This window comes from Aethalodelphis obliquidens, unplaced genomic scaffold (assembly GCF_003676395.1).
Source record: "Aethalodelphis obliquidens isolate GAN/ISIS:26980383/991018 unplaced genomic scaffold, ASM367639v1 scaffold26, whole genome shotgun sequence".
NCBI classification, from domain to species: domain Eukaryota; kingdom Metazoa; phylum Chordata; class Mammalia; order Artiodactyla; family Delphinidae; genus Aethalodelphis; species Aethalodelphis obliquidens.
The window spans coordinates 12687210-12696580 of NW_020837970.1; the positions used below are offsets into that span (position 1 = coordinate 12687210).

The 9371-nt window shown below is 40.3% G+C and overlaps 1 protein-coding gene across 7 annotated transcripts in view; it reads right to left on the reverse strand.

Annotated features, from left to right (window-relative positions):
- DENND4A (DENN domain containing 4A) overlaps nt 1-7307 on the reverse strand; it is a 136657-nt gene extending 129350 nt beyond the window's left edge. For 3 of the 7 annotated variants that reach the window (XM_027123365.1, XM_027123363.1, XM_027123361.1), the window contains exon 1: nt 7060-7306. The gene's annotated coding sequence lies outside the window, so the exon portion shown is untranslated. Of the gene's footprint in view, nt 1-7059 lie in introns of all 7 variants that reach the window. The other 4 variants (XM_027123360.1, XM_027123359.1, XM_027123364.1 and 1 more) reach the window with 2 other exon arrangements.
- Nucleotides 7308-9371: the final 2064 nt, after the last annotated feature.

Here is a 9371-nt window from a genome sequence, read left to right on the forward strand (position 1 = left end):
AAGTGCTCAAAAAAACAAAACAATGGTTTATGTCTTGTTGGTCACAGGAACCAACCTGAAAGAGGTAGAACAACTTGAGCAACAAAATAAGGTAGTATAGGAGTATAACCCAAATTTAGAAATAAATATACATAAGTCCATATTGATATAAACGATTAAATAAATAAATGGGGGAGAAAAGGAAAATCTCCCTTAAAGAAGAATCCCAAGTAATTTTGTAGATACTCACCCGTCGAGGAGTTAGAGCTTAACTTCCTATCCACTGAATATGGTCTGCACTTAGTAACTTATTTCCAAAACGCAGCATATAGGAAAACTTTACAGTAGAGAAACCTGGCAAGCACTACCTCAGCCAGGTGATCAAGGTTAAAAATATCAGTGATAAGTCATATTGATGGTATGTACCCTTGATACGATATAATGAGAACAGCATTTTATCTCTGCAGTCATCCTCCCCAAAACCCATAACCCTAGTCTAACTATGAGAAGAACATCAGACAAACCCAAATTGAAGGACATGCTACAAAATCTCTGACCCATACTCCTCAAAACTGTCAAGGTCATCAAAAGCAAGGAAAATCTGAAAAGCTGTCACAGACCAGAGGAGCCAAAGGAAACATAATGACTAAATGTAGTGTGGTATTCTGGATGGAATCCTGGAACTGAAAAAGGACATTAGGTGAAAACTAAGGAAATGTGAATAAAGTATGGACTTTAGTTAATAGTAATGTTCCAGTGTTGGTTCCTTAGTTGTGACAAATGTAAAACAGAAGTGTCGGATATTAGCAATAGGGGAAACTGGGTGCAGGGGATGTGGTAACTCCCTGAAACTTTTCTGTAAATGTAAAACTATCCTAAAATTAAAAGTTCATTTAAATAAATTAATAATAATAATAACAATAGCAGGGAAGTTATTGCCTTAACCAGACTGACTTTAGTCCTTTAAGTCATGTATAGAGGGTTGGACAAAAACAGAAACAGTTAGCACTATGCAAAACAATCTCAACACTGATGAACAATTTATAATACTGTATATGTAAGTGCCTAAAGTCATTTCATATGTGCATATTTTTATTCCTTAGTTGATAAGGACTTTAGGAGCAGAAAACTCTCCTCTAAGCAGGAAGCCACTCAAATTTTAGACTAAAACAAAACTGTCGTACTAATTATTATTAATAAAAATTCCACCTGGTTTTTGAAGTCCACAAAATTGAAATAGTTTTAGTTAAAATATATCCACAGTACATTACTGAAACGTTTTCTCATAGTTTCAGAGGGAGAGAAATATAACTATACATATTTTATGAAAGTACATTGGGAAGTTCACTAATAACAATATACTATAATGTAAAATTCACAATAACTTGGGTCCATAATGGTCACTGTTCAAGAGATTTGTAAACTCCAAAAATAAAAAGAACACTTCACTAACGTTTGTAACTATCTTGAACATATTTAAAAACCAAAAAACCTATTACAAAAAAGTCTAACAGAAAATGTGTAAAGGATATAGGCAAATCACTGAAGAGTTAACCAAAAATGCCCATATAATGCCGCGAAGCAACTAAGCCAGTGAGCCCCAACTACTGAGCCTGTGCTTAAGAGTCCCCAAGCAACAAATACTGAGCCCACTGGCCTAGAGACCGTGCTCCGCAACAAGAGAGGCCACCGCAATAAGAAGCCCACGCACCGCAAGGAAGAGTAGCCCCTGCTCACTGCAACTAGAGAAAGCCCGCGTGCAGCAACAAAGACCCAAAAGCAGCCAAAAAAAGTCCATACATAAGAAAATATGAAGGGAAATAAAAATAGAACACAAATGAAATGCCATTTCAGATGGCAATCAGATTGGAAAAATCCAAGAGTCTGACAACACCAACTGCTGGTAAAGATACGGAGAAATAGAAATTGTTTGTCAGTATCCTATAAACACCCTGTAAAGGGGAAAAAGCATATACCCTAAGACCCAACAATTTGACAATCAGGTATATGACCTGGAGAAACTCTGGCATGTTGCTTGAGGAGATGCAAGGATTTCATGAGGCACTATTTATAACAGGTAAAAAATGAAAGCAATCTAAATGCTTATCAATAGAAGAAATGACAAAATGCAGTATATTTATTCAATGGAACACTACAAATCAGTAAAAAATGAATGAACTAGACCTATAGTGCCAATAAGAATTGAGGGGAAAAAAAGTAAAATAAAGAAAACAAGTTTCAAAATGTGTATACCATGACATAATCATATTAATAGCTGGTTAAATTTACCAGCACACTTAAAAAAAAAAAAATACCAGGCACAGTTTTAAGCAGCTTATATAAATAAACTCATTTACTTTTTACAACAACCTTATGTGGCAGACATTTCTACTATCCAGATTTGATAGATGAGGACAATGAGGCACAGAAAACTTTTAAAACATGCCTGAGGTCACAAAACTATTAAGTAACAGAGTCAAGATTCAAACCTAGGGAGTTATGTCTCCAAAGTCCACACTCTTCAAAAGCATCCAAAGCAATGTCATGTACTACTCAAATACATACAATTTATTAAAAGGTAAACTGGAAGGATACACATCAAATTTATCACAACAATTGCCAGGGAGGGGATGTAAGGAGAGAAGGAAAGAGGATGAAATTGGGGAGAACAAAAGGGGCTTTAACTTTATCAGCAATGTTCAAGTAAAATATAAAGTTCTACGCCGCTCTTTTAGAATTCAGTGTGATACCGATGACTTATGTGGTTCTTTTATATTAAATGCACATCTCAAGCAAAAATGAAAAAAATGTCAACGTTTTGTATGGTATGTGCATTGTTCACTACTTTTTGTAATTTTCTGTATTTTTTAAACTTTCCAAAAACAAAATGCCTCCTCTATAAAACAATATTATAACAAAAATAAGAAGAGTGACATCCCTGGTGGCGCAGTGGTTAAGAATCTGCCTGCCAATGCAGGCGACACTAGTTTGAGCCCTGGTCTGGGAAGATCTCACATGCTGTGGAGCAGTTAAGCCCCTGCGCCACAACTACTGCTCCTGCACTCTAGAGCCCGCAAGCCACAACTACTGAGCCCATGTGCCACAACTACTGAAGCCCGTGTGCCACTGCAATGAGAAGCCCACGCACCACAACGAAGAGTAGCTGCCGCTTGCCGCCAACTAGAGAAAGCCCACACAAAGCAATGAAGACCCAACACAGCCAAAAATAAATAAATAAACAAATAAATAATTTTTAAAAAAATAAAAAGAAATTTAAGAAATTTCCAATCTCCATATTTCAGGTTTTATTTGGAAATGCAAACAGCTAAACTGTGAGTTTATGTGTGTATATATACTTTAACATACATATGGAAAATGCATTTTTACAGGGCTCAAAAGAGTTATACTAGAAGTATATCAGAAACAGTACCTCTTACTTTACATTTTGATGACTCACTCTTCTCAGGGAAAATGAAGTATATATAGCACTAGCAAGAAAACTCCCTTGATACCTTTCTACCTCTTTTTTCTGCTGCTTTCTACTTGTTGGTGGTTTTTAAAAGAAGGAAGCAAGAAGAAAGTACCAAGAAGTTGTCACGTACTTTAAAAAATAACAGCCATAGATGAACATATACGCAGCCCTTCTGAACTTAAGATTCCCCCACATACAATCAAGTAATGTTCCAAAAATTTATTTGTAAATTGGTTGTCTGGAACTCAGAACATACTTTCCCATAAAGAAAGTTAAAAGAGGATGTGAGCACCAGGAAAAAGATACTGCCTGAGGTGCCAGGGCATGAGCAGTGGGACAGAAAAAGCAGAGTATACAATATGCACTGATGAACCAAGAAGAAAAGAAAGGTTCTCTACCAGAGTTTGAGGTTAGAAACTACATTTCATTCATTCACCTTTGTATACTCAGTGACTAGCAAAGTACCTGGCACCTCATAAACATTCACAAACCGCTGACTGATGAGGTAATGAGGAAAAGACTTAAGTCAAGCAGTCCATCAATAGGTGGCACTGGCAACACAGAACAGTTAGGGTGTAAGACACAAACAGAAAAGAAGTTGGAGAGTAACGATGTGCATTAATAGGAGCATCCACATATGGAAAACTATTACCAGGCTGGTGCTGGTAGCTAGGAGAATGCCTTCACCTGTATTATTGGCTGTTTCCATTATTGTGTATATTGCATAAGCACCGTATTTTCAGTTAGTTTGGCTAATAATGAATCATAAGGTAGTTTCTCTGTTGGGGTGGTGGTTATGTGGGATTTTCAGGATTTTCTCCTCTGACTCTTGAAAATATTTTAATGTCATTTTAGTGATTATTAGAGTAATACTATTCAGAAGACAGAACAAAGTACAAACACTAAAATAGAAGTTACCTATAATCCTATCATCCAGAGATAATGTCTTTTAATATTTTATGTACTTCCTGCCAATCATTTTGCCATATATGTGATATATTATAAGTAATAACATAGTAATTCCTTATATTCTGATTTTTATCTCAAGATTATATTGTGCTTTCTCATGTTAGTAAATATTTTTTAAAATGACTTTTAATAACTGCATTTACCACATAGATTAACCATCATTAATTTCACTAATCCTCTATTATATGGCATTTTAACTATAACAAATTTTTCACTATTATAGTAACAACTATATAAATTAATCCTTTCTTATGTATAAAGTTCTACACTGCTATTGTAGAATTCAAAGTGGTAATTATGATACACAGTAATAAGTAATAAAGTAATAAGTAATAATAAGTAATAAAGCATGGAGTGCTTGACTCCCCCCAACCCACAAATTCTACTGAGCAATCATCAGTAGGACACTGAACAAACAAACAAGAAGAAATTTTATCAAGTTTTCTTCATTCTCTTCTTCTACACCTCGTAGGAAGGAGGAAAAAGTCCTGAAAGGTAAGTCTCTGATATCAGAGAGGACAAGAACAGCAAGCCAATCTTCCTGCTACAGCCACTTCTGTTTTCCACTTAGAATAAGGAGCCATCAATTTAAATAGGAATAAACAAGATTTATAATATATCAAACATCTCTGTTTGTATTGGTGCTTAAATCTAGGTTTTCATAGTAAGCAGACTGCTTAGAAAAATTCTGCAAACAGAAAAGATAATGTAACTAATATATCACTCAGTGAGAACACAATTTTCTTTTACAATTCCTCCATGATTTTTATTATTTTTTGAATGAATTAGAAAATGTCATGTACTCTATTTCTTCCTTCTTATAGCCTCCCAATTATTCCAAATTTTATTCAAGCTGCCACAAATAGGTCAACAGTTCCAGGAGCTTAAGAATCAATAACTATTTAAGCCAGTGGTAATTCATGTGGAAAAGTTCAGAACAAATCAGCATCAGCTTCCTGGCTCTCTTGCACAATCAGAAAATTTATATCGCTTCACCAATTTTCAAAAGTGTAAATTTGTGTACATAAATTTAAAACTCAGGCCAAATTTTACTTACATTTATTCCCAGTACTGGGCTGCTGTCAAGATCAATTACATTCTTATAAAACCCACAATGAAGTTAAGTCTATGTTTAATCATTCAGAAAAAGAAAATTATGTAACATATAGTATGTACAATAATGACGATGATGATAATATATACTATTCTGGACTCCTACTGAGAGCTGCAGTTCAAAGGGAGAATGTGAAAATGAGGTAGAAGTTACCAAAAATGTTTAATTTTGGCCAAAACAAAACAAAGTTCCCGTAAAAGCGGCCAAATACAATCTTTTGTTTCATTATAAATTCAAACGGGGTTCAAATAGCTCAGGAATTATGTATACTTAGGTTTTCAAAGGCTGAAATCCCAGTATCTACTCTAGACATAAAACTGTATAACTTGCCCCAAGAGTCCTTACTTATTACCCAATCTTAGGTCCCCCGGAGACTACTTTTTACAATAATCTCAAATGTACTACAATAGATTAGTGTAACCTGGGTTACGCTGTTTACAGGTGTCTCCACCTCCTTCCCCCAAGAGGAGAGAAGAGGTAGACTAGGGCAAGCAGAAAATAGAAAGAGACCATATACACCAAACAACAGCTTGTAATCTTGTAAAATTGCTTCTTTTAAACTTGGACTATTATTTTCATTAACGGATAATATTTTAAAGAATAGCATATTCACGTAGTAATACAATTTCTGCCCTCACGGGTCTCTAGCTAGCTGACACGCGTTTTCTCCTCAGATAAATACATGCCTGTTGACTGATGCCTATCCTGCTGCTGCAAACAAAAAATAACTGTCCTATAAGACAAAAACCCTTCTCTAAGGCTCCAGGCGTAACCATACGTTTGAATTAAAAGCACACTGAAACAATAACAAAAATCTTCCAGCACATCTGTCAATTAAAAGTACGATAACGAAACGCTGTCGCTGCGACCCAGTTTTAGGTCACAAGCTTTCCCCCCCCACCACCAAGAAAGCGGTAAACTTCAAAGGGAACAGTGGCTACCAGTAATTGTTTACCCTCTCCCGCCCCCGCCCCCCCAAAAAAGACTGGGAAAAAAAAACCAAACTGGACAAGTTGGACGTTTAGCAGGTTCACGCTGGTCGGAGTAGGCTAGGCAGACCTCTGGGAGGAAAATCGGGCCTCTGGGGGCCAGCCAGGATCCAGCTGCCGCCTGTTTAAAACAGCGAGCAGGTGGGATTCCGGGAGGCCACCTCCGTCTTACGTAACGGGCTTGTCAAAATCCCAGCTCCAGGACCTCCCCTTTCACCGCCCCCGCCCCCACCCCCAGCTCCCAACAAGAGCCCCAGGCCAGCCCGGAATAGAAAATCCGGAATGAAAACACAGGAGTCCCCCCAGCATCCGACGCAGAGGCGCGGGTGCTACTCTCAGCACCGCCGCGCCATCCGGAGCAGACCCAGCTCTCGGAGGACGGCCAGGCTCCGAGAAATCCCCGGGCGGAGGTCGCGGCCATCCACGCCACATCTCCGAGTCCAGCCGGCCCCACTCCCGTGCCCGCGGCTGACACCGCTCCGGGCAGTGACAGCTCCACATGCCACCGCTGTCCGCGCTGCCGCCCCCACACTCACCTCACCGCTGACTCCCTCGCGAGCAGCTGGTCGAGCTTGGAGAGCGGTGCCGCGTCCACTCACCAGCGGCGTCGGGACACGAGAGGCTGAATGCCGCGGGGCTCAGAACCCGCTTAGCTCATCCCCAGCCCGGCGCTCCGCCCTGCGCGGCACCCCCGCCCGCCCAGGCCTGCCGTCTCAGTCAGACGGGACTCCCCCTCCCCTCGCGGCCGCCGCTGCCTCCGCCTCCTTCTCTGGTTCCAGCCGCCGCGGCCGCCGCCGCTGCGACCGGCGCCATCTTGACAGTGACGGAGTGGGCGGAGGCGGGGATCGCGGCCTGTGAGCGCCAATAGAGGGCCAGTCCCTTGCCCGAGGGGGCAGGACAGGGACAGGTTGAGGGTCGCGGGGTCCTAGCGCCCGATACTGCTATGGGCGTAGAAGGTGGGCGGAGCTGAGGGGCGTTCTCTCTTGTCGCGCGGTAGAGTTGGGGAAGTGCGCCGTGGTTCCCTTTCGCGTTGGCAGATCCGGACCCCTAGGCGAGCGTGGGCGGCCTACACCTTCCCTTCCCCTTTCACCACCCCGAGGGTCAGGGATCCGTCATGGGCCAACTGACTTGTTTCCTCGTTCCTCCCCAGCCGTCCCAGGAGTCCTGACATTGGCTAGCCAGAGCTCGTCGCGTCTGCCTGAAAGGCCGCTCCTCTACCAAGAGCACTCAGATTCCCCAGGAAACCCCCTGAGGGGTTAGCAACCACCTCTAGTAGGTTTCGGTCCCAAGATACTGAAGGTCAGGTAAAATGGGGAATTCAGGAGGGTTCTCTGAAAAGTACGTTGATAAAACACCTATTGTTGACTGAAGGGGTGTAGATTACATTGGATTAATGGGATATGGCCTACTTACACCTGGCTGTGGTTCCACCATCAGTGGCTGTTGGCAAGTTGCCTCTGAAAAATGAGGATAATAAAGGCTGATTATTGCTACAGGGTTGCTTTGAAGATTAAATGCTGTAATATATGTGAAGTGCTTAGCATAGTATCTGAAAGTACTCAGTGAATGTTAGATATTATTACATGGACAAATGAAGGAAGAAATAGGACCCTAAAAGGTTTCAAGTCAACTCTCCTAAATTGTGAAGAATAGGCTTTAATCCCTTGTACTAACCAGCTTTACAGCTCTATTTCCTATCTCCACTTCTTTCATTGTATTCAGTCAGTCAGTCAACAAACATTCACCGAAACTCAGACAGACACTGAGGGGACACACTGGTGAGAGAAACAGAAAAGGTCTGCCTTCATGGAGCTGACAGTCTAGTGGGAAAGAGAGGGACAAAAGTACTTCATCACATTTTGAAGGAAACATGCTATAAATGTTATGAACAGAAATCTGTGAGAGCAAATACCAGGATAGCTTAAAAAAAACCAGAGTGGTCAAGAAAGGCCCATCTGAGGGATGAGAAGGAGCCAGTAGAGAAAGGAGCCAGCCAGTAGAGAAATGCCCTGGGGAATTGTTTAAGGCAGAGGAAACAGCTGTGCAAAGGACCTGAGGTAAGAGGGAACTTGGCTGTTGGAACTAAGTGCTGGGGAATCCATGGTGCAAGGAGGAGCCTGCCCTGAGAATGGAGAGGTGAGTGTGTAAGCAAGTGAGGGCCCATTCCCCCAGGCCCTAAGAAGACATAAAAACAAGATTGGGTTTTATTGTAATTGCTGCTGAAAGCTATTGAAGAGTAAGTGATGCCTGTTCGAGCAGGGAATTGGGAACAGTGATGTTTGGGGTATGACATCATATCTATATTTCAGGCAATATATGAGCCAAAGAACTGGATTAACGGTAAAACAAAACAAAACAAAAAAACCTGGGGTTGAGCCTCTTCAACACTAAATTGTTCAAATTATATGTTCTGATCTTCAGTTTCCTTATTGGTAAAAAAAAATGAGCATCACATAAGACTGTATACAGAAAAATGCTACTTTCACTGAAAATTATTAAATAATGTAATTTTTTACTAAATGTTTTGTATGTCATGTACAGTTGCCTAATCAGTGCTATTTGATAAGTACATTTACTGGTTTATTTAACTGATTACAAGTAGTAATCCAAATCGGTGATTCTTACTCATTTTTGCACAGAGTGCTACTAAAGAAAAGAATATGAACTGTTATAAATGTGTAGTTTACTGATGCTGTAGTTCCAAATGTGTTAACTGCTTAGCTCTGCACTTTCTCATGAAGTTTGATATCAAGCCGTGAATTTTTAAAAAACATTTTCATTGTGGTAAAATATACAAAACATAATATTTACCATTTTAACTATTTTCAAGTGTACAGTTCAGTGGCAT